The sequence below is a fragment of the Pogona vitticeps genome, chromosome 4 (assembly GCF_051106095.1).
Source record: "Pogona vitticeps strain Pit_001003342236 chromosome 4, PviZW2.1, whole genome shotgun sequence".
NCBI lineage: Eukaryota > Metazoa > Chordata > Lepidosauria > Squamata > Agamidae > Pogona > Pogona vitticeps.
Window position 1 is genome coordinate 102,978,746 of NC_135786.1, and position 25,270 is coordinate 103,004,015.

A 25,270-nucleotide genomic window follows, 5' to 3' on the forward strand; every position below is an offset into this window, starting at 1 on the left:
AGTATTGTATCTATCCATTCCTTGGGCAAGAAGCATGCTGTGGGAAATGTTTTACTGATAGAGTCCCTGGTACACTTCCATGTATGCATACAGCTGGGGTTCTCTAGTAGTTCCATCGAAGTACATGTACCATCACACATTTTTGGTTGAAGTAGACAATTATAGGGTAATGGGTGTCATGTGTAAGTGTATAGAGAGATGGAACTAGGAGACTAGGTTTCAAATTCCTATTTGGTGATGGGAGGGGTGGGGAGAGTCCTGTTATATTAGAAGAGGCAGTAGAGGCTTGACATCTTTTCCAGCAATATCCCAGAAATGATGGTATGTCACAATGTACCATTCTTCCCACTGGTCTGTTTTGTGAGCACAACACAGATTTCTTTCACCAGCATTTATAGAATTCCTCCACAGTGAAAAGTGTTTCCCCAGAAGCAATTGGAGAAGAGAGACTGTTTTGACGCAGTAGTCTACTTTTCCATGACATGTTTCTGTTTCTTGAAGGATTCAAGAACTACTATTTATAAAAACAAGGCACCCAGTCTTGCTCTTGAAGTTACACCATCTTAACTGTATGTACAAGATCAACCTCATTTGCAGAGCCTGTGACTAGCGAAACTGAGCATTAAGAGACTTCCTTCCCACCTAGAAATTCATATACATTTTTGAACATTTTCCTAACGTGCACATTTATTTATGTATTTTACCCAATATATATATATATTTATCTTAATACATTTTACTTAATGTATATATGCAAAGACATGGATTAAACATATTTGTACTTTCCCCCCATCCCCACCGCAAATGCATGAATTTTACTGGTGTAGGGCCATGGTTTTGTACACACTTTCTCTAAAATGTTTCACAAATGTGAAAATGCTTAAGACGGGCTGCATTTCTTCTCACAACATTGTTTCAGGAGGTACAAAAATTACTTTCATTGAAATTTTCAGATCCAGTGGAATTTTTATGCATCGCTGTTTATCGCTTGCTGTTCTACTTCTCACCACAATTATATGAATGGAATCATGGAACATGTGGTCATTCTGCAATAAATGGCAAGTGAACAGCCACTGGTGATTTCCAGGTTGTATTGGCTTGCAGAGATGAAAGAGGTTAGGTGTATGGGAGGAGAGATGTATAGAAAGGCACAGAAACAGAAGTCTAAATTGTGAATGTGACAGAAACCAGATCTCACAATTTCCCCTCTTCTGAGTAAGCCCACTTTAGAAGAGTAAATAACTAGAGAGAACTAGAGAATTAAAATTTGCTTATGATGCTTATGATCTACCTAATAGAATTTCTGTATGTGTTCACCCCCATGACTTTTCCACGTTGGATGGGTAACACATAAAATAATACATAAATTTTAGGGGGGGTGGACATGACCTAGTTTATGAGTGATGAAGGAAAGGAGGCAGCTGAATTCCAAACTAGACTTTAGCTTTACTATATAGCACAAATAAATCACTAATCCAAAGCACAGTGACTCTGTGGTGATTAAAAGAAAAAGGACACTTAATATGATTAATATAGCCAAGAGGTATAATCAATACTTTTCAAGCCCAGACTAACATTTCTGCATTCATGCAGACATCCATACCTGGAACTGGCAACAGGGTAACTAAAAATGACTATAAGTATTTACAAGTTCCCTTCTTGGATGCATAGCTTAACACAATGGAGAGGATCAAATGTATCAGACAATCTGAGAACTGCCCTGTCAAAGGGCTAGAGTCTGTTATAAATCTAGACTTTAATCAGGCAGAATGATTGAAGCTATCAGACCAAAATGCATCCAGAGTAAAATGTATCCTTTGCTGATAACAATTATATCAGCAAAGGAGAATCGATCATTCCAGTCATGAAGGAGATGGGAAAATTCTTGAAGAATGACTATGGGGCACGAGTAGAAATGGAAGTTTATAATGGTGGAAGACCGTTTGTATACAGTGGCAGTGGCAGTCGAGCTAACTGTTAATACGTCACAGAATAAGGCAATCAGACTTGGATACTTCTACCTCAAAAATTCAAAAATAAGACAATACACATTGTTGGAAGATCTAATCCCCAGATCTGAAGCCACATAATCAGCTACTAGGGGTCAAAAAAATAAGTACAAGTAGTGCTTCCACTGAGGAAGCAACTGGATTAAAGCCAAAATGATGTCTGGTTGCTGATGTGCATAAAAGCAAAAGGAAGTCCAGTACTGTGCAACACAGATAATCAGAACATGGAATGTGAGATGTATGAATCAAGGCAAGCTGAAAACCTTAAAAATAAGAAATTGGTCGTTTAAACATTGCAATACCTGAGGCAAGCAAACTAAAATATAGGACATTTTCATTGTCTGTCATATAATTACAGAGTGTTTTACTCTGGAAACTACAAACTCAGAAGAATGATGTGGCATTAATACTGAGATGAGATATAATATATTTAAAAGCTACAGTGCAGAATCTGACTTTATAGGAAGCCTGTCAACATAGGTAAAGGTAAAGGTTCCCTTTGACATTTAGTTCAGTTGTGTCTGACTCTAGGACGCGATGCTCATCCCTGTTTCCAAGCCATAGAGCCAGCGTTTGTCTGAAGACAGTTTCCGTGGTCACATGGCCAGCACAACTAGGCACGGAATGCCGTTACCTTCCCACAGAGGTGGTACCTATTTATCCACTCGCATTTTTACATACTTTCAAACTGCTAGGTTGGCAGGAGCTGAGACAAGCGACGGGAGCTCACTCCATCACATGGACTCGATCTTACGATTGCTGGTCTTCTGACCTTGCAGCACAGAGGCTTCTGCGGTTTAACCCGCAGCAGCACCACATCCCTGGTCAACATAACCATTGTGCAAGTTGATGTTCCTGTTAGAGATGGTGAAGAAGAAGAAATGAAAAGCTTTTGTGCAAATATCCAGAAGAAAATTAATCCCACACCCAAGAAAATGTATTGATAATCTTCAGAGAATCAGACAAATATGAAACAAAGCAGAACCAAACATTGGGCTTGATGACACTTGCCAAAAGAACACCAGTTACACTGTTTTTGACATTATTTGGATTGTTTCAAAATTTTCTGTTCACACAACACACAGCTAAAATTGATTCATTTCCCCCAACATTTTTTTAAAAAGAACAGCCTGATTGCTTCAAAAAACAGTAGACAAGATGAACTGATACAAAATTGAAGAGCAGTGTAGCCTACTATAGAGGTTCAAATAGAAAGAAACATAGCAATGCAGTTCAAAACTGTGGGAACACTCCCGTCAATATAAATACCATGTGACCACTGGGAAAAAATGTACTGGTACAACAGAGGGATGAAAAGAATTGGTATAACAGGTTCTTTTCACATGTGTGATTGAGCCCATCATTGGAAAATTTGATCTCGGGGTCAGAAATGAAAAAGAAGAACAACTCATATAATTTCATTGAACCCAACATTTCATTTAATGCAAATACATTCTCCAGGCATGTGTATGTGTGGATGTCATTGAATGATTAATAATCAGCTACATTATAATTGGAAGCAGAAGATGGAGAAGCTGTATCATCTCTTCACAAAACAAGGCCAGGAGCAGGTTGTCCTACAGAGCATGAAATATGAATAACAAAAATTAGAGTAAAGCTGAAGATGAACACTAAAATGATCATAGTGCTAATATATATATAATAGTCTTGGGGGGAAAAATAAAGTATAACGTAAAGAAAGATCAAGAGGGAATATATTATTTGACCAGTATAAAATAAAATAAATTTTTATATTGCTCCATTAGTGCAATGCTGTTTTCTGGATGGTATATAAAGAATGTGATGAAGAACCCACAGTTTTAGAAAGTCAAGTGAGAAAGCAGTTTGAGGAGAGCAATCACCAGGCATAGTTGGAATACCAGTAGAGGTATTGCAAGTAACAGAGACTTAATTTATTGAAATCCTAACAAGAACATATCAACAAACATGAAAAACAAAAACATGACCCACAGACTGGAAATGTTCAGTCTACATTCCAATTTCAAGGAAAGGAAATGCCAGAAGCTACAAAAAGTAAAGAACTATTATATTTGTTTCTCATGGAAGCAAAATGTGATTCAAGATTCTGCAACAAGGGCTTTTACTACATACAGAGCAAGAAATTCCAGATATTCAAGATGCATTCAGAAATGAGGCATTAGGGATCACATGAAAATATATGCTGGCTAGTGGAGCATACCAAAGTATTTCAAAAGAAAGTCGATCTGTGCTTTATAGATTACAGCAAAGTCTTCACCTGTGTGGCTCATGAAAAGCTGTTGTTCTGTGCTTCCATCCTTGATATTCCTCATCTAGTGGACAAGAAAGTAGTGTTAGGAGAGAGGGGGAGAAACAGAATGGTCTGCAATTAACAAAAGGTGTCAGACAAGGGCATATTTTATTTCCCTGTCTGTTCAATCTATATGTAGAACATAACATACATTGCCAGCAATATTAGAGGACTGAATGGGCTGAACTATATGAAGCACATGGCACAGTACAGGGCTCCCAATTTAGAAAAATATCAAAGAGTTTCCCAAGTGACTGCTGTTATTTAGTTGATTAGGGAAGTGCCTTTCCCCCTTTTTCCCTTGTGAAAGAGGAATCAGGGATGTGGGACAGTATGTCTATAGCCTGGTTTAGGGACAAAATGAGACTCTTAATGGATTCCCCCCCCCCCTTCATGGACTAGAAGCTGATTCCAGGCACTTTTCATTCAGAAGTGAGACATAAGAACATATGTACTCATGGACAAGAGACCACAGTCACTTTTTGGGATTTTAGAGGACTGTCAGAGGGAACAAGTGTAAAAGATACCAAAAGGCAAAGAAGAAGAAGATACATGATGAATGATGTGGCAGCATGCAGATGAAACCAGGACAAAAGCAAATTTCTAACCCTTGTGGGATGCCCCAATTTTGAGCAGAGGTTCATGGTCCCATGACCATTTCAACTTGCACTCTCCATTGAAGAAGAAGGTGATGAAAAAGAAAGTTCCAATCAGAACATTCAGTGCATGACAAGAGTTGAATGTGGTTACCGAACCACAGAGCAGTACTAAAAAGGCAATGAGGCATGGAGTGGAGGGAGTTTGACTTGGCTATACGTAGCCTGATGCACACTGACTTCAACCTTACTATTTAAGGCAGAATTGCAGGCTAGGAAAGGGCATGAAAAACATGCTCATTCAAATTTTTGGAAGGAATTTTCAAAGTGCAGAACTGATTCATTCATAGTTATTTACTCATCTCAATAATTATGCACCACACTTTCTGCTCTCACCAAAGCGTCTTTTCTCCCTTTACAGACATATTCCAGGTGGGGTATATTTAATAGTACACAACAACTTATAGTCACAGTTTTTGAAGAAATACATGACCATCCTTTAATTATGCTAAGCAGCTGATTATAAGATTTCCCAATGCTCAGTGCACTGGCTGCTGTTCTTTTACACAGAAGCAAGGCTGGATGAATATAGTCTGGATCCAGTTGGACTTATTAATCACTGGTATTTCTATAAATGTTGACATTCAGCAACTGATTCAGCTCTAATTAGGGCTAGCAATTGGGTCAAGGCTGAAATCTTGTTGTCTATGACCCATTCTCATATTACATTAATCTTATGTTACACTATAATAATATCACATTAGAGTACTCTAATGGAAGTCTGGAGAGCCAGTGTAGTATGGTAGATAGAGTGTCAAACTACAATTTAGGAGCCCTGGGTTTAAATTCCTGCTTAGCCATGGAAGCTCAGTTGGGATGGCAATGGTAAAACCAGTTGTTAAATATCTCACATACCTTGAAGACCCTGTTAGGGTCACCTTACATCAAATATGCCTGGACAACATCCAAAAATGGGGGAATGTAAGTCCTTTATTATACTCACACTATGAACACCATTGTAAGACCATTAAAGCACAGCTCCTTCCTTCCTGCTGCCTAGCCCATACTAGGAACCACAGTCCACCTGTAATAATAATGGTTAATTAAAGCTTCTTCCCACATTTTCACCTTATGTTCCTACTGAAATCTATAAACGTTATAGTTAAAACTTTTTGATTGTGACATTTGCTCTGGTCTGACAGGAGAATGGGTGTGTGAATTTCCCTCTTAATGGAAACCCAGAGGAATGAGCTGGACTAGGTTATATTTCAGTACCACTGATAATCTGTTTATCGGGAATAAAAGAGGGAAAATGAGGCAAGATTCAGTGTTCCTTCTCCTCATGAGCAGATTATCAAAAATGTGTAAGAATTAAACCTGTGGAAATGTCTGCACTGCACCTATTTGCATGCCCATTGTTTCTATGGGAAAGGGGCAAACATGTCTCAATTTAAACACACGTCTACAGATAACTAGAAAGGGGAGAAATTCGTGTGGTTTGCATTTCAATGTGTACTTAACTACTTTGGCACTTTCATTTCAATACATGAACTGAAACTTGAATAAAAATTCAGTTATTTTAAAATATTGCAGTTGGGTTTTCTAGTAAAAATTACTACAGCAGTGTATATATTAAAGGAAAAAGGCAAAACTTTAGTGACAATAATATTAAAAATGCATTGTACAAAGAAATATTTTTTACAATAAATATGTATATTGATCCAAATTTTTGTCAGAGTATAGGTCTAAATACTAGAGAATATTGTCTCTTTAAGGAAAGTTATGACATAATAGACATGTGCAGTGGATTTCTGCTGAGTCATTGTACATCTGGTGCAATCCAGGTAGCAAGATGGCATCAGCAAGATGGATATAAAAGTAACAAAGTTGGTACCATGCTTCTGTGCATGGAGTTTGAAGTTCTGCCTGTGATGCTGTCAATTTGCTTTCTGGAGTGTTGTAAATAGCTGCTGTAAATATTTTCCTGAAACTACAAGATAAAAGCCTTTGCTGGAGAAAGACAACAAATTGTCTGTGAATTATATTGTTGAAATCTCTCAAAGCAAAAATTCCGCTGTGTCTTTTCACTGCTGTCCGGAGAAGAGAAAGCGTAAATTTTCTGTTCGGGACCCTGCTAACTATGTAAGAGTGATTTATTTCACACACATCCTGACAGTCTTATACAAAAATGTATACATCAGAGAAATGGCTTCAACAATTTTTTAAGTAACCATATTTTTTCCTTGTATAAAATGACACTTTTTCCTAAAATCATTAGAGGAAAAATTGAGGGTCATTTTATACATGGAAGCAGGTGGAGGCCACACTTGGCTGCCTCTCGTGGCTGCCCATTGACTGCTGCTGCCTCTAGATCGCCTCCTCCAGCGCCACTCACGGGCCCCTTTTAGGCAGGGGACAAGGCGGTGACATGAGCTGGAGGTGAGCCGTGGCACTGGCGCTGGAGGAGGCAACTGGGCAGTGGAAGCAGCAGCAGGAGGCAGAGGCGGAGGAGCAGCTGTGCGGGGTTGCCTATCGCAGCTGCCCATTGAGTGCTCCTCCGCCTCCAGCAAGGGTCAAAATTGGGGGTCATCTTATACATTGGGGGGGTCGTATACATGGAAAAATATGGTAAATGTGAAATTGTTGCTTTTCAAAAAGTTTCAGAGTTTGGGAGTAAGCAACTTTAAGATTCAACACTTCTCAAAGTTTGGGATAACCAATCTTAAGACTTAAAAATGAGAACCTCAGAGAAACTGAGGTTGACAAGTCTGTCCATCCCTTAAAAAAATAGGCTTCTTATTACACTCCATTAAGATCACGTTTACCCTGGCTGTAGTTGTTCACATGGAGAAAACAGATTTGAGGAATCCATTAACTAGCCTTGTGTTAGGAACTCATCCAGGAAATTTGTGGTAGAGCACTCTTGTCTCCGTTCAAAAAGTAGGCCTTTGTATATTGTCTCCCATAAACAATTTAGAAAAAAAAGAGTTCCTTCTCAAGCGAAGTCAGGACAACTAGCAAGAAATTCCCATCAAAAGAAGGTAATGTGCATGGGAAACTACACAGCAAACTGTCATTCTCTTTTTTTCCCACTCGTTTTCTTCCAAGCTGATTTTCAAGTTTTCATCATGTTTCATATGGTATTATTTTAACTTGACTGCTCCTAGGTCTCAGCCTACTTGCTCTGTGCCAGAATCTGATTCCAGTTCCCACTGTCTAGAAAGTAAGATTGCCAAAATATTTGCTAAATCATTAAGACCTAAACATGAAGTCAGGATGAGAAAATTTGCTTCGAGGATACTAATGAGAAAAGCAGTTGCCATGCCATTTTGCCTGATTTACAGAACAGATGTATGTACGTATATGATTTATAAACACGGAAATAGGGGCCTCTGTCTACAAATATGCATGTATTTCATTAGTGAAGCTTGTGAGTACCTTGCTCTCCAGATGTGAGGAGAAAACTATTTCATGTGACCCATTATTACTTAGTATGAAGTTGGTGACTTGTTTTAAAGCCAGATGTGATTCCTGTAGACTGATGCAGAGATGAAGTACAATTAATGTACTAACAGTCATAGGATTAAGACTTAGTAATGTAAGTCCCTTAGCCAGTTTTAGAGTTGAAGAGCATATATCAGTGATTGCAGACACTGTCACCCCATTGTGGATATATGTTCACTGGCATATGCAAATTTCTTGTCTGTATGTGTTTCCTCAGTTCACTTACAAAACCAGTCTACATGCTAGATCACAATCCTCTTTTGAAATGCATGGGAAAGAAGTTAAGGTAGTAAAGCTCTATCTTTACATTGTGGCATGCAGCTTAGAAGAAACCATGGCATCATCATTATTTAAATTGTGCCCATTCAGAGTTGCCCATTGGAGAAAACTTGTCTAGATAGTGAGTTCATAAGATCATAAACATAATGAGAGAATTTTCCATTCCCCAAAGACAGTTGGCTAGCTATATCCCTCCACACAAGGGCTTTTTGTGAAATTAGCACGGCTCACCAGCATTTCATCCAAGTAGAATTGCATTTCGTATATATATTATTAGCTTATTTAATGATTCAGTACAATTTCAGAGATGAAGTGCCCTGCAAACATAATTCAAATGTAGATGTGGGCACTTCGTATTCGTATCCCTGGGGATATGAATACAAAGTGCAGCACCACAGGTACCATGGAGGTCCATTCCCTCCCCCCCAGAACCAGTCAGTCCATTAATTGGTCACCGCACACTGTGCACATCTGTCATCATCAACATTGCACCAATCGTGAAAGTACCTGGCCAGCACTTCCCTGCCTCCCCACATGGCTGAAAACTCTAGAAAGGAGGTGGGATGAAGAGTCTCCCCACTCAGCTGTTGAGCGGTCAGTTGTGTGGATAGGTGGGGAGGCACCAGCCAGGCTACTTTCGTGATTGGCACGAAGTTGATGACAATGGATAAATGTACCGTGCAGGAACCACTGAGTGGACCAGCGGGTTCTGGGGGGTAGACTTCTGAGGCACCTGTATTCATATCCCCTGGGATATAAATACAAAGTGTCCATGTCTATTCAAGCGCCATCTTTGGGGTCAATAATACTCTTAAGAGTGTAGGAAATGACTTACATACATGTTGATCTGCTGGTCCTTCTTGACCAGTGCATATTCTTGTTAAGCCATTTCATATCTGGCAGACAACTGCTGGCTTTATCCAAAATTAGTGAAGATTTTTTTGTTAAGGGTCATGACAGTATGAAGTTGGTATGGCAATGTAACAATGCTATCAAATCCTTTCTTTCAAGGACCATAGAATTGAAAAGTGATGCAGTGGGACCCCCATATCCAGTTACTGGTGGTTACACTTATCTGTGGTTTGAAAATATTAATACTATTAAAAGAAAGAAACGTAGAAATATGTATTTTTGTGATGTATTTATCAGACCTGGCCACTAGAGGGAGGCAGAGACCATGCTATGTATTCTTGTTGTTGAGGAATACATACCATGGTTTCTGGCTCCTTCCAATGGCTTGTTCTGATAATACATGATGAAAATATTTTTCCTGGATTTTTTTCATGCTATGTATAGCATTCGTTATTATCCACAGTTTTCAGCATCAATGGAGGGGGCTTGGAACTAATCGCCCGCAGATACAAGGGTCGTAAAGGTAAAGGTTCCCCTTGACATTTAGTCCAGTAGCGTCCAACTCTAGGGGGTGGTACTCATCCCCATTTCCAAACCATAGAGCCAGTGTTTCTCCATAGACAGTTTCCGTGGTAATGTAGCCAACGCGACTAGACATGGAACACTGTTACCTTCCCACCATGTTGGTACCTATTTATCTACTTGCATTTTACATGCTTTTGAACTGCTAGGTTGCCAGGAGCTGGGACAAATGATGGGAGGTCACTCCGCGGCGTGAACTCGATCTTATGACTGCTGGTCTTCCAACCTTGCAGCACAGAGGCTTATGCGGTTTAACTTGCAGCAGCACCACGTCCCTACAGGGGTCATACTGGGGCTTCAAAGTGAACATACAATTTTCTTCAGTCTTCCCTAAGGTATATTATGGCTGAAATCCTGTTTCTTTATTACATACACAGAAGACAAATTACATAAATTTGACTTGCTTCTAGCCAAGAGGTAAGAAGTCCCTGCTGAGGGTCTTGAATGTGCACCAAACTAATGGACACAGAAACTGCTGAGAATTACAACAGTTTCTTGTTAATTGCTAGCTAGAAGCAAGTGACTGTTATGCTGTTTTGTCTTCCCCACGTGTAAAAAAGCAATAGGATTTCCGCCAGTATTTTATAGTGTTGGACAGCATAGCTTTAACCAGCTGCATTTGTAAATTTGCCAATAGATGGACCAGTTGCTGGATCCACAAGGAAGCTCTTCCTTATCCCCCAGTCAAATCAGAGATGAGAGGTGTGGGCAGAGTGATATTTTCACCTTAGGATTCCACCTATTTGCTTCAGAAGGGTAGATGTTTGAGTTTTTCCTTCTATCCTGGTTTCATTCAGGAAGTAACCTTATATTGGTTCATGAGGTTGCCACTGCACTGATTTTGTACATCTGTTGAGGAGAACAATCTTAAAAGTTGGGTAATTAAAAATGTGGTTTTCCACATTGCAGTCCTCTTATGGTGCTAATCAAATACACTATTATCTTTTAAACCGCATTACTCTTTCCACTGTGGGGTAGGAGTAGAGCTCTTTTCATAAGCTGCTATCTTGTTGGCAGTCAAGCCATGATCACCTCCCACTGCATAGTACCCTTTCCAGTTATGGACCAAATTTGATAATACTGATCTTCTAGGTTACTTCCATTTGGATTATGATCAGAATGCATCTTATATCACCCTTAAACTTGGGTTTACTTTGCATGTTCATTGCAAAATGAAGACAGACAGAATAAGCATGTTCCCCTTAGCATGCCACTGAAAAGAGAGTCAGGGGAAATGCAGTCACATACAGTAACTCAATACTTATTTGAACCAAAAGTTGCTTTTGACAGAACTAGGCAAACAATGAGGACTAGCTACAGGAGGATATTTAGTTATCTAGTCCTTTGGTTGTGAGTATTGTAATATAGACATATCTAACAAGTTATTTTCATTCTCACACATTTACAGGTCAAGCTGTACAATATGATGAAGGTGTGATGAAGTAGAAGACAGAATGAAATTGAAACCAGTAAAATGGTAAATACTACTAAAAGAAGATGTAAGGAAGGTAAGGGAGATGTGTCTGTATGAAATCTAGCCACACAGGGAGGCTTTTCCATATCCCTCAGTCAACCCAGGAAAGACAGATGCAAAGTGATGTCAGCTCAATTATTAATTTTATACAAGCTGAAAAATTGACAATGAAATCCTTTCTCTTTCACTTCTGTGTCTATTCCTTCTTTCTCCTTTTTTATTTATGTTTACTCTGCTATTTTCTTTCACCAGACATTCTAAACATGTGAAACATCAGCATTTTTTAAAATGGACCGAGTAGCCATCAGGGAGCCAATATTGTATGCAAAGCTAAATGTCCACACTGACTTCTGTCAAATCCTATTCTGCTTTTATGCTAGTGTAATGCAGTCTGCATAAACATGGCATCAAGTCATCACAAGTTAATAAGTCAAATTCAGGCCACTGATATATTTTAAAAGGATGATCAGCTGGATGTATTGCTCTGTGAACAAAGATCTTGCCATTTCTAATTTCAGTTGTAATAGTATAGTCACCACTTACTTTATAAGACATGCATTCAAACTGTTCTAGAAACATGCAGAGTTTTTCAGACTGATCAAAATGGTGCGTTTATGGCCAACTTGAACTCAGTCATTGGCTATGGTGGCTGTTTTCCAAAACAGTCAGTTGGAAAGGAATGGAATTGCTGTTAGTTGCAACGACTGGCGTAATATGCTCAGCATATGTCTCAATGGCAAATTGCTGCACCTTATGAAATCGGCATAGGCATTTGCTGTTTTGCACCAAGTTCTCTGTGTTGGTACACAACAGCAAGTGCCTATGCTGACTTTTTAACTTGTGATGATTCACTACAAAGATTTATGCAGACTGTTTACATTGATGTAAAAACATAATAGGATTCTAATGGATAATAGAAATTACAAAAGCTGCAGATCAGAAAGAAAACTAGTAATTCTGATATAATATGAACCTTAAAAGCTGTCATTAGATGTAGAATAAAAACATGAGTATTTTTGGTTTTTTATGTTTGAAGGTGCAGCTTGCAGTGTGCAGAATGCAGATCACACTATAATTTCATGCATCAGTACAAGGAACCATTCAGTGTTGCCTAATAATACCTCATATGCTCCTTCACTTTTGACACTGAAAGTAAACAGAGTGTGTTTGAAGTCTTGGAAGTTGGCTGTATCCCATGCTGTGATTTCCTGTTTCCTGCAAATAATGACATCATGTCACAAGACATGAATTCATAAAAGAGAAGCAATGCCTTGGTCTTTTTAAGGTTTATAGCAACATCACAAACAGAATCATGTCTCATGTTCTCTCCTGCTCCAAACCCATCTGTGGAAATGTGCAGGAGAAAACCAAATGGCAAGGAAGGTAACATCACAAAAATAGTCCTGACTAGTTTCCTTGAAGCAACTATTAGTGGTACCAGCGCTGTTGTCAATTTTCTTTGTCATGGTTGCATGGTGCAACATGATCTGTATTGACACTGGAAGTGAATAGCTCTCCATATCTTATGATGAGAATCTTTTTTGTGCTTACACTTGAAGATCGGCCGTGCAAGAAAGTTGAGCAATTCAGATTTGCTTTCAACAACACATGAGTTTTAGATTTTAAGGGGTAGCTGGGAGAAGGGCCTAAGCGCTGCCCATAAAGCAGTGGTTCCCAACCTTGGGTAACCCATACTGTATGTTCTTGACTAATACTCCCAGTAGCGTTCACCACTAGTTATGCTGGGCAGGATTTCTGGGAATTGCAATCCAAGAACACTTAGATTACCCAGGGTTGAGAACCACTGCCCTAAAGAATAGAGGTCCTCATCTGTGGTATTTGTTTTGCTTAAGAATATATACCAGCTGTACTGAACATTTTGTTTTACGCCCCATATCTGCATCTCTGTCTTTCTAAATATATATCTTCAGGTTCTTCATGAAGCACAAAGTCAGCACAATGTCCTGTCATTTGACTGTGGGAACCTGGTTCAGTTTACACATCTAGCAAATTAGTTCAAGTACCCTGATACTTAAGAGCCATAGTAGAGTTGAACATACTTACCAAAGCACTGGTGTCAATAGTTACGTATATACATCAGGAATTATATTGCCTGTATCTGAAAGGAAAATCACAAAGACACTTCCCTTTTGCCAGATACTGAACTAGATAGTGATCAATGCTGGCTTTTTGTGGTGAGGTGCTGTCGTTGCATATTTTTTCTACAACTTGATGGTGGTTAGGGTTGGTTTCATTCCAATTGTTATAATCAGAAGAAATACTTTGATCCGAATTTCAATATTTCTTCTGTGGTCACAAGTTAACTTCCAACCGTGGTATTGATGAGATAGTCACTAGCAGCACTATTTCCCAAGCAAAAGGACTTCAGGAAGCACTGTATCCTGCATTTATGGAATTATACTTTACTTGTTTAACATTTTCTTTCGTAAGTGAAAATATTATGTTTAACAGAATATAGAAGCAAAAATTATAACTGACGACTCTACCTACATCTTGAAAGAACTATATGCCCAACAGTAATTCTGAATTGGTTTTAGAAATAGTAATATTATTAATTGGCTTGCATGTATCAAGAATGGAGGTTAATTCGAACCAGTGTGACAGCAACTCACTTGCATAGAGAGGGGGAAAAATAAAGAACATACCTCCGCGAAGGCTTTCACGGCCGGGATCTAATGGTTGTTGTGGGGCACAAGGTCTACAGAAAACCCACCCACAGAGACCGGTACCTACACAAAAACTCCAACCACCACCCACAGCAGAAAAGAGGCATAATCAAAACATTGGAAGACCGTGCAAATCGGAACTGTGAAGCTCAGTTTCTTAGCACTGAACTCAACCATCTGAATTGGGCCCTACAGGCAAAAGGCTACCCCAAAAATGAAATCACAAGAGCCATCAAACCAGGAAAACAACACCAAACTGAAGAAGAAAAACAGCCACCCACAAATAAAGTACTTCCCATACATCAAAGGGGTCACGGACCGCATGGGGAAACTTTTGAAAAAACGCAACCTACACACAGTATTCAAGCCTACCACAAAAATACAACAAATGTTACGGTCAGCAAAGGACAGAAGGGACCCCCTCACCACTGCAGGAGTATACCGGATACCTTGCAGTTGTGGCCAGGTATATATTGGAACCACAAAATGAAGCATCCACACCAGAATCAAAGAACATGAGAGACACTGCAGACTAAAACAACCAGAAAAATCTGCAGTAGCTGAACATGCCCTGAAACAAACCGGACATGAAATTCTATTCCAAAATACTGAAATACTGGACAACACCAGCAATCATTACGTCAGACTGCATAGGGAAGTCATTGAAATCCACAAGCACCAGCAAAACTTCAACAAAAAAGAGGAAAGTGTGAAGCTCAAGAAAACTTGGCTCCCAGCTCTCAAAAATACAGCATGCAAAAGGTTAACGAACTCTACCCAGCCACAAGGACAGGGGATCACTATACACAAAAGACCAGCTAATGACACCCATCAACCGCAGGAATAGATAATCTCTTCTCCTTAGCACAACAACACACCCACAACAATACACACTAATCAGCCATCTACAGAAAAAGACAAAAGCCTATCTCACAGCCATAAATACTGCACTCCCAAAGCCAACGACACCAGAGGACAGAGTGCTGTCCTCTGAAGATGCCAGCCACAGAGACTGGTGAAACATTAGGAAGAACAACCTTCAGAACACAGAGCCCGAAAAACCCACAACAACCATAAAGAACATACCCTCAGAGATATCACTGGATTGGGGTTAATACTAGTTACTTCCCTTGATATTTCTCCTTTTTAAAAAACTGTTTGCTCTGTTACCTATCTCTTCCTCAGTTCCAATCTGAATTGCTGTTTCGTGGCCACTCTAAAATATCACAGAATTTTGCAAAACTGATGGGGAGGGAGGAGAAAGTCTGCACTAGAACTCCAGTATGGGAACAAATTAGTGTCTACTGATGAAATCTGCTTGTAGTACATGATTAGTGCAAACAAAAGCAAGTACCTCGTCTTGCACCATATAACTGACATACAGAATTAACTGCCAAAAAAAAAAAAATCTTTGCCATTACCTATCATATGGCTAATACCAAGCACAGCAATTGAGACAAAGGATAAGTCAACCAATTGTTTTTAAATAATGAAATGCATCCAGTAGTGGGATTCAAATAAATTAACAACAGGTTCTATGACCTAATGATAAATAAATAAATAAATAAATAAATAAATAAATAAATAAATAAATAAATAAATAAATAAATAAATAAATAAATAAATAAATAAATAAATAAATAAATAAATAAATGCCCAGGACAGTGGGATCTGATGAGGGTTTCTTCCACAGTGGTCTCCCAGCGGTATGCGCAAACAGTGTATCTGTTTGGGCATACTGCTGCTGTTACCCTCACTATGGGCATGTGCCAAACACACACACACAAACAAACACACACCTCACAGTGGGTGCTTATGACCAAGTTTGACAGAGAACTGACACATCTCTCCTTCCTTTTACTTCCCATTTTGCCCTATAGCTCACCAGCAAAAATTGCTTCCCTCCCCTTTCCTGCTCCTGAAATGACTGATAGCCCTACTTGTTGTTACCTGGAGCCCGCCTTTATGCACCTGTTGTGGAGTTATTCCCCCCCCGCTTCCTTTTGGCTTGGAAGGTATGGTCTCTTTTCAATCTGTCACCACTCTACCTCAACCCCACCACCTCAATCGTCCTTCAGTTACTGACTCCTCTGAGGTCTCCTCCTCCTCCATCTTTCCCTTCCACCCCGCGCCCACTGCTTCTCCTCGCCAGTCGCTTTGAGGGGTGTAGGTGTTGGTGGAGGCGCTGGTGGTAATGATGGCTTCCCTCAGAGCCCTGGCAGGCTCCACCTCCCCCACTCACCCTCAGCGGCCGCTTCCGAGAGAAGAGTTTCGATTCCCCTTATCTATTCATATGTTTGTGTGTTTTCCTTTCTTGGACCTGGATATATGGCCTTCAAGAATAGTAAATCTTACTAGTGTTAAAATACTGATAGCTGTCTTCCTCCTTCTAACAGAGTGGGCCATGTGTGTGCCATTTGTCTCCCGAAATTGTCAGTTTTGGGGCAGGAGGAAGAATTCTTTGTTATTCTAAATGAGGCTTGGAGGTTTGATCTCTTTGTGGTGTGAGTGACTTTTCTATTGCATACCTTGCTTGCGTGGATCAGTGAGACCGTCACCACTTCATGCATTGGATATTCTCTAAGATTTTTTTTAAAAAAACTGTTTCTAGGCAGAGCAACAGTCTTATGTGGTACCTTTAACTTGTAAAAAAGCATAGTAAAACGAGGATGGTTGGGTGTTTGACTGAAGCGGTCTTACTCCAAAACTTTTTCCCTCTGTGTCCTGCCCTCATGCCTTGTCAATCCCCCCCCTCAAGGAGTCATCCTCCCCCCTTTCCCACCAGTGATGCCTCTGCTCTTTCCAGGGTTCTATCTCTCACTCCCACCCCATCTCAGATGGCTCAGTGTGGCACGGGAAGGGAGGCAGCTAATTGTGCCTCCTTCCCCCCCGCTCGTCGCTGGTCACCTGGCCCCTCCTCCTTCATTCTCAGGCCAGCAAACGGTTCTACGAACCAATAGTACATTTAGGAACCGGTTCTATAGAATAGGTGCGAACCTGCTGAATCCCACCTCTGAATGCATCCCATATAAAGTGAAGAAGCCACCTGAGGTAGCAGATGCTGAGTGGTATGGGATAGATAGAACTGTAGATACCACATGAGTTTATGCTTCCTAGGCTGATTTGTTGGCCTCAGCAGGTCCCGTCACGTCATCAGTGATGAAATAAGACTCAACCACCAGTCTGGTCAGTTTTTGTAAATGGAACTTTGTGAGGGACTACTGTTTTTACCTCTGGTAAAAGTATTGATGTCAATAGACCAGTATTGATACTGATATGATATAGTGCTGGATAACGAATGCTGAGGAAGCAACTGCTGAAGTTCATCAGCTTTATGCCCTTCTTTAGACCAGCCACATTTAGAAACAAAAGTCCCAGGCTAGGTGAACTGCAAGTTGATCCATACATTTTGTACTCCAGTTGGTAGTAGCACTAAATGTGTTTTCATTTGTATTTTCAATAGTGGATAATCAACTAGCCATAAGATAACAGAGCTGATAGGTTCTTTACCTTGAGTGCAGAAGTTGCTACTTAAGCAGGGCCAATTTGAGCCATGTGAATGGTAGCTGAGAGAAATAAAACATGTGATACTGTTGCCAAAGAGATGCAATCATAAATAACATCCCATGAAGACTTCTGCATCCTTCACTCTTAGGTCTACAAGGTTTTACAGTGTGTACAGCCACCCCATAGTACATTTCCCAATCCTTCTAACAGCCAAAAGGAAGCTCATGCTGAATCCAGTTGGAATATAATCATCATATTGAGTAAGAGCTTATAAACAACACAGCAGGGACATAGAGAACATACCACAGCTATCCTATTTTTGGTGACATTTCCCTGGCAAGAAAAATATGTGCTCTAGGTCTCAGTTTAGATTGTTAATCCTTCTTCAGGTGAACACATAGAGGTGAGAAAAGGGGCAAAAAGGGGATTCTTAATATCTAAAACTCATCGAAGTAATAAAGAAATTGTTTCCTTCTCTAGAGATCCATAAAGTTCAGTTACCAGACAAAATGTGCTTTTGTGGATAACTTACAATAACATTGAGATACTCACACTAATTGGTCCTGTCTTCTGGGAAAAGAGTGTTCCTTTGAATGAAATTAATGTCAACAGCCGACACAGCTATCACTTGATTGACCAAATCTGTTATGATTGTGTTTTACAGCTAGGAAAACTGTAGTACAGTAGTACAGTATTAGATATCTTCAAGACAGTCTGCCCGATACAGCAATAACCATCTTGTACATTCATTGATTCCAAAAAGAAAGATTTAAGTACATATTATCACTGAAATTGAAATGAATGAGATTTAAATGTGCCTAACTTCACCTAGATCATATTATTAATTATTATTAATTTTTATTATCTATACAGTGTTAAGCAGTAGTGTTTGGATATTATGGTGTCATCAGTGGGTTTTTTTTTTAAAAAAAAACTACTTTATATATCTTTAGGATAGAATCCACCATTATTTAAGTAAATGCAAAGACATACTTAAGTAAACAGCCTTAAATTCTTCATGTTGACCTCAAGCTTGCTAAGTACAAGGAAAACATTGTTTCCTTCTAATTAACAGGCTTAAAGATGCAGCTTGGCCTAGCGGTGAAACAAGCATTCTGTGCGGTACAGCACCCATATCTTCAATTTAGGTCAAGCCATCAAGACGATGCAAAGGACTGAAGACAGAAGATGAGATGCTCTATTTCACATATATGCCCTCTGGAAGGGCTGGCAAAGGCAGCCACTTAAATTAAGTACAGGTCATCAGACAAGATATTTAATGTATTCCTAAAACAGACAACTTCCACTGCTGAAATCCCTATGGCCTTTATGGCAACACAATGAACTACTTCCTCATGTACTCCTGTCAAGTCATGTTAGGTTCCTTGTTTTTTAGAAGTGATATTTCATGTACGCTTATGACTGGATTGCTCAGAGCTAGGAAAAGTGTTTTGGTTTATTTATGACCTACTAACCTTAAATAAAGAACAAGAAAGAAGTTACAGCCAATCTGAATGTTCTCAGAAGCCCGGAGATATGAAATGAACATAAAATAAATCTGGCATTTGTAGTGCAGGCCACATGGCCAATCCGCAGGGTTTCTTTAAAAATGAGAAAATGGAAACCAGATGAGAGAAGAAAGGGGGCGGGGAGAGACCTCATTGTTACCCTGTGTGTAATGGAAAAGGCAGACTGCAGAACTGAAGGTTTAGGAGAGAATAGGGATTTTCGGGTTGCACTGAAGGTGAGAAATAAACAGAAAAATTAATGGTAGCACTGAGATTTCAAATACTGGATTGAGAAAGAAAGAAGTAAGAAGCATTCAGATCTGTTGTTAGAGATCAAACATAATACGGAGAACCCAACTAAGGTCATTTGCTTGATACATTTTGAGTGAGTAAGAGGAGTCACAGGAAGAAAACAGCACCTGAAAAAGAATAATATAATGAGGAGATGTTAAACATGACTGATTCTAAACCATGGAGTCTGTTTTCTCTATTGGTACAATAGTGAACACATAGAGATACATTCAAAAGCCTATACAGCTCAAATGACTAGGTTAATTCTTTGGCTTGCAGTGATGTGAATACAGAATAAGTGCAGCTGTGCTGAAATTGCTGCATGATCTTGAACTGCCAGTATGAGGGAAATCTGCAAGAAGTTTCAGGAGCTCTTGTGGAAAGACAGCCCTTTGTGTGTGTGTGTGTGTGTGTGTGTGTGTGTGTGCGTGCGTGCGTGCGTGCGTGCGTGCGTGCGTGCGTGCGTGCGTGCGTGCGTGCGTGCGTGCGTGTGTGTGTGTTTTTACTTTGGGTGCCCAAAGTTACACAAATGTGTGTGTAATGCTTAGGGGCTTTTCAGAACATAGGGAAATCTCACAGGTTATATGGCATGCAGTTAATTGAAATAATTGTCTAGAAAGCTAGGCATTAGGTTCCACTGGAGTAACTTGGGATTTTGAGCAAGACTGTAGATGTCTAGTCAAAGGAATGCTGCTGAAAATGTCATTCCTACTGTGAGAAACTCCTACACACAGCATTTTGGAGTTCTCACCAATCTCTGTCTCCACTCCACTAATAGCAGTTCATGGTGTGAAGCAGTGACAGGGGAAAGTCACAAGACTCCATTGAGGGGACGGGAGGCCAGTAATGTAGGTGGCATTTGAGGTGGCATTCTGATCATGATATGCATGAACATGAAGCTGAAAAAATAATTTCATTAAGATGGTAGAGAAATCAATTTGTGTGTCACTCAAATACCATGCCCTAAATCCTATTCTGAAATAGAATTGTTGTAACAGGATGGTTTTCACAATTTGCTGGTTGTGCACCAATTCATATGCCTAGAGAATGAGAGATCATGTGACAGACAGGTGATATCATGCCTCCTGTTGGTCGCCTGGAAACTGTTAACACAGTAGGATTTTGCCCAGTTCATTTTTTATTAACAGTTGTTACAGTTATCCTGAAATGATGGGACAACATACCTCTGGGTAAAAAGTTCCGGTCTATGTAGTAATCAATTGGATTTATGATATCTTGCTTTGAGTATGTAACTATTAAACTAAACTAAATGTAGTTCTTCTCATTATGCCTCTAGCATAACAATACTACTTTTTAGTCTTTCATCCATCCCAGCTGAACAACTACAATTGTACAATGAAACAATATTTATGTGCAGACGGTTTATACAAGTCATTTTTATAAACACTAAAGTCTTCCCCGTCTTATAACAGTAAAGACTTCCAGTCATTTTCACCTGACTGCAGAGTGCGGAGCCATTCTATCAGATTTTACAAAATGAAGTCTACACTCAATGTGAAGTGTGCAATTCAGATTTCCATTTGGGCCACAAGAATGTGATGGAGTGAGAATACAAGAGTTATGATTATAGGTAGTTACAAGGTCATAGGATTAGTTTAGCTGTTGCGTATCCTTTGGGGGTTGGTTATTATAATTATTCCCAAATTATCTTCCAGGTGTTCTCACAGTAGTCATCAGTTTAAAAAAAGCAGTATTAATACATTGGTAAATCTTAATGACAGAATTAGATTAATCCACAATTTTGAAACAAAAAGAATTAATTAGTGTTTAGTTCATAACTGGAAGACTGGTCAAATGATCTTTGCCAAAATAATTGAGCCATTAATCTGAAGTCAGGAATGTGCTTGAAGGACTCAGATAAGCCAGTGATCAAGGTGAGGATGTGGATTGCTTGCAGTACGGGAAATCATTTTCTAAACCTTTTTTGAATTGGAAGCAGCTACTTGTTTCCTCTGCTGCAAAGACATTCAATAATTAGCTGGCATCTTTGTATATTTTCTGGCCTGTGTGTGAACCCATCAGCTTGTTCAAATGTTTTTATAAGATTTTTTTGAAAGGTGAACAACTCTGAGAGTTGGACTTCAAATAGAAATTGACTGTGATCAAGATAGAAATTTTGTCAGCAAAATTACAGCCAATGTGGTGTAGTGGATAGGGTGAAGGAATAGGACTCAGGAGACCAGATTTCAAATAAGCCTTGGAGACAATGAGTGTGGGTATGTGACTAGTAAAGCCCTTCCTTTAATCTCAAATTTCTCACATGTCTTTAATCTCCTATTAGGGTTGCTATACATTGGATACAACCTGATGGCACATAACAGTACATACTTATACTTTGCACCCATATATTCTCGCAAAGGACTTGGACCAAATATTGATAAATCATTTGCACTTTGAAAGGAATTATCTTCATTCAGAGAAATTTTCCTCACTCTTGTCATGAAGATACTCACAATATTCTTATCATTATTTTTACCCCAGCTATGGTCTCAAGGTGCTTGTTATGAAGTAACGCTTCATTATCATTTGGATAAAACTTTGAGGAACAGGATTTTAGAGAAGCAGAACATATTTCAATATAAGCAAATAGTTGATGACTGTACTTTTACTACAGTGTACATAATATTTGTCTGAACAGTTTCCCCTTTCATTGTTACCAACTAGATTCTTTGTCTTATACAGACTTCAGAAATCAAGCCAACCAGCTGGACCCAAAGGCAAAGCTGTGGTTAGCTACATGACCAAGAAGGAGCGAACATAGAGGACTAGCATCTGAAGTTAAAGAATTACAGTGTTTCTGCCCAATCCAAACACTTCATATTGCTTGAGGTAGTTCATATCTCCTATGAATGGGAAACAGTTCTAAAGCTTCTCCAAGTATCAACTGGCTCGGCATCATTCTTGAAATAGCTCACTACCAAGCTAAATATTACTCTCAGAGCATGAGAGTCTCAATTTCAAGATCCTACATTTCTGAATTCCAGCATTCACTAGACATTTGATTCCATTGAAATAAGCTTGGGGAAAGTTAGCCTTTCTGAGCCTGCAGCCTGCATTTTCATATGTAGCAAACTGAACTCTCAAGTTATAACAAATACTTAATAGCTTCTCATTTACTTCTAAGTTTTTATGCTGCTGTTAGGACAAGCAGTCAATTAGAAACAATCATCATGTGACACTTAAAAAAATAAGCCAGCTGTCCTGTTTGTGACAGGGGGTAACAATTGAATTGTATGTAATTTTTGCAGGGTGGGGAGGGCACCTACAAATAGCCTCATCATGGCACCTCACCCCCATAACATGTAGAAGAAGTTCACATGTTGAGCAGGGCTCTGTCATTTCAGATCCTTCTGCATCCCTGTTTGGCGTGGACCTGAAGGCATCCTGTATATTTCAGCCCATCTGGGAATGGTATTAGAGGCCATTTTCAGCAGCATCCCTGTGACAACCATATAGGTGCTCCACATTTCTAAGAGAGTCAGATTAATTCCTCTATTAGTGGAATATGGCTGCATGGAAATTAACACAGAGTGGTTGTGTGACATTATTGTATGATAGCTTAACTAAAGCTGTTGCTCCTTCCACTGTCCTTAAACTTCCTAACTATTGGGAGGCGGCTACTATCTTGAGATAGAATGAATGGATTAATGTAGCTCAGTTATGGATATTTGAACCTGGATCTCCTTTAACTGCTATTCTTCACTTCCTTTATTCTTTTAGTGGGTCAATTTTTGTTCTAAAATAATATTTCTATTCTGAAAAGCAGCATTTCCAATAAGAAAAAAAAACAGATTAAAAGGATGTCACATTACATAAGCAATCTCCATATTATTTCAGACAGCCATGGGAGCTTCGGAAGGGATTACCTTCCTTATGGAAGGAAGCCACTGGCATGTACACTTCTTGTATCATTCGTTTGTGTTGAAAGCCCAAGAACATGTAGAAGAGGCCAATAATATTGCCTAAGTTTTTCCCTAGTACGATGGCTCTTTGCTTGTGAACTTGGGCTCCTCATGACACTGAAGGACACACTGTAGCAGCCCTCCTGCTGTTCAGTTTCCCTCAGAAAGGGACCTCAGCCATACATTGTATAGTTTTCATCTGACTATGCAAACTAAGTGGATATGCAACATGCCAAAACAGAAGAAATGCTTAGTTAAAACTTAGACTTGGCTGGATCTTGCTGAAATCTCATGGGACTAAGTCCCATTATATCCACTTGGATTTATCTATAGATTCAGCTGCCTAAGATTGGACAGTTCATTTTCTCCATGCCCTTATGATGTAATAACATGCTGATCTTAGTGAGTATGTATGTACTATAGTATATGTATTCCATTTATTTTATTGCATTCTCAACCAAGCACTGAACAGAGTTTTCTGGGGCATGTACCATCTGTATCCTATTTAGTAACAGCTATCTCATCCGGAAATCCAATTTCTGCAGCAACAGAGTATCACTATTAATATTATAGTACTACCCGTATATTTAGTCTGTAACAACAAATGGGAAGATCTGTCTCTGTCCTGAGAGGCTTAAAATGTATATATCAACAAAATGGTGACAGCAGTGGAAATGAAGATAAATGTAAGCTCTGTTGCATGCATTCATAATCTGTTAAACAGAATGTGTAAGATAGGGGAGTCCCTTCCTCACTCTCTGCTTATGGAACACAATAACCTGGAGAAGAGTGTTTGCTCTGCTTATGGAAGCTCTTCACAGGATCAAGACCCCTGTTTTAATGGAAGATTTTCTTCTCAGACTCTTACTCATCACATGGGGGTAGCATGCACCACATCCTCTTATATTGGGCTTAAATCATTTATGAATGTCCCAGGTAGGATATATAGGGGGAAGAAAAGGGGATAGTTATTTTTCATGGAGTTCTTGGAAGTAGCAATATAATTATGAAATTCCCTCCCTTGAAAACTCGCCAGAGTTCAAATATGAAAATTCTCCTGGAAAAGATCACTTGATTATATTTTGTGACTGAGAACAAATTTACCTGGAAGCAGATAAAATCGCTTTGATGTCAACTTTTCAAATATTAAAATGTTGATACATGTTGTCATATGTACAGATATTTGTGGTTATGCAGTGCTATGATCTGTCTGATCAACCCTTAAAATGGGGGCGTGAGAAAGAAAAAAGATATATAAGCAGGTATAATATAGAGGCCAAGAAACTGAACTGTGTACCAACTTTTCCACACTACTACCATGATCTCATTCTGCAGTCTAGGGCAATCCTACTGACATTCAGTCACCATTATTATAATGTTCCTGGTGGATCTGCTGTAAACATTAATTAGAACATTTATGTAAAGTTCTTGGAATACTTTAAAGTGCTACATGAATGCTTAATAATAATAATAGTAACAACAACAAATCAGATCTATATTTTACTGTACATGAGTTACAGCTTTCTTTACTGAGAATTCTTTGATTTTAATGTGATGTATTAATGTTCAAGCAATATGGGGACAGGGAGTTAAAACTAACTGATCTATGGAATGGAAACCATTGTCCTTTTTTTTCTTCCCACTCTATTTCTCATCGCTCTTCCCCCTCTTCTTCAGACATTTAAAGATGGATACTGTGAAGTCCATGGAGTTCTGTTTCTTGTGGTTGCTTCAGTGAACATTCAACGCTGTCGGTGAGTTTGGGATT

The 25,270-nt window shown here is 39.2% G+C and overlaps 1 long non-coding RNA gene across 8 annotated transcripts in view; it reads left to right on the forward strand.

Moving 5' to 3' along the window:
* Nucleotides 1-24,669, forward strand: part of LOC110074485 (uncharacterized) — a 134,277-nt gene extending 109,608 nt beyond the window's left edge. For 7 of the 8 annotated variants that reach the window (XR_013544546.1, XR_013544548.1, XR_012086534.2 and 4 more), the window contains 2 exons: nucleotides 11,521-11,620; nucleotides 22,283-24,669. This is a non-coding gene — a long non-coding RNA (uncharacterized LOC110074485). Of the gene's footprint in view, nucleotides 1-10,261; nucleotides 10,448-11,520; nucleotides 11,621-22,282 lie in introns of all 8 variants that reach the window. The other variant, XR_013544549.1, reaches the window with a different exon arrangement.
* Nucleotides 24,670-25,270: the final 601 nt, after the last annotated feature.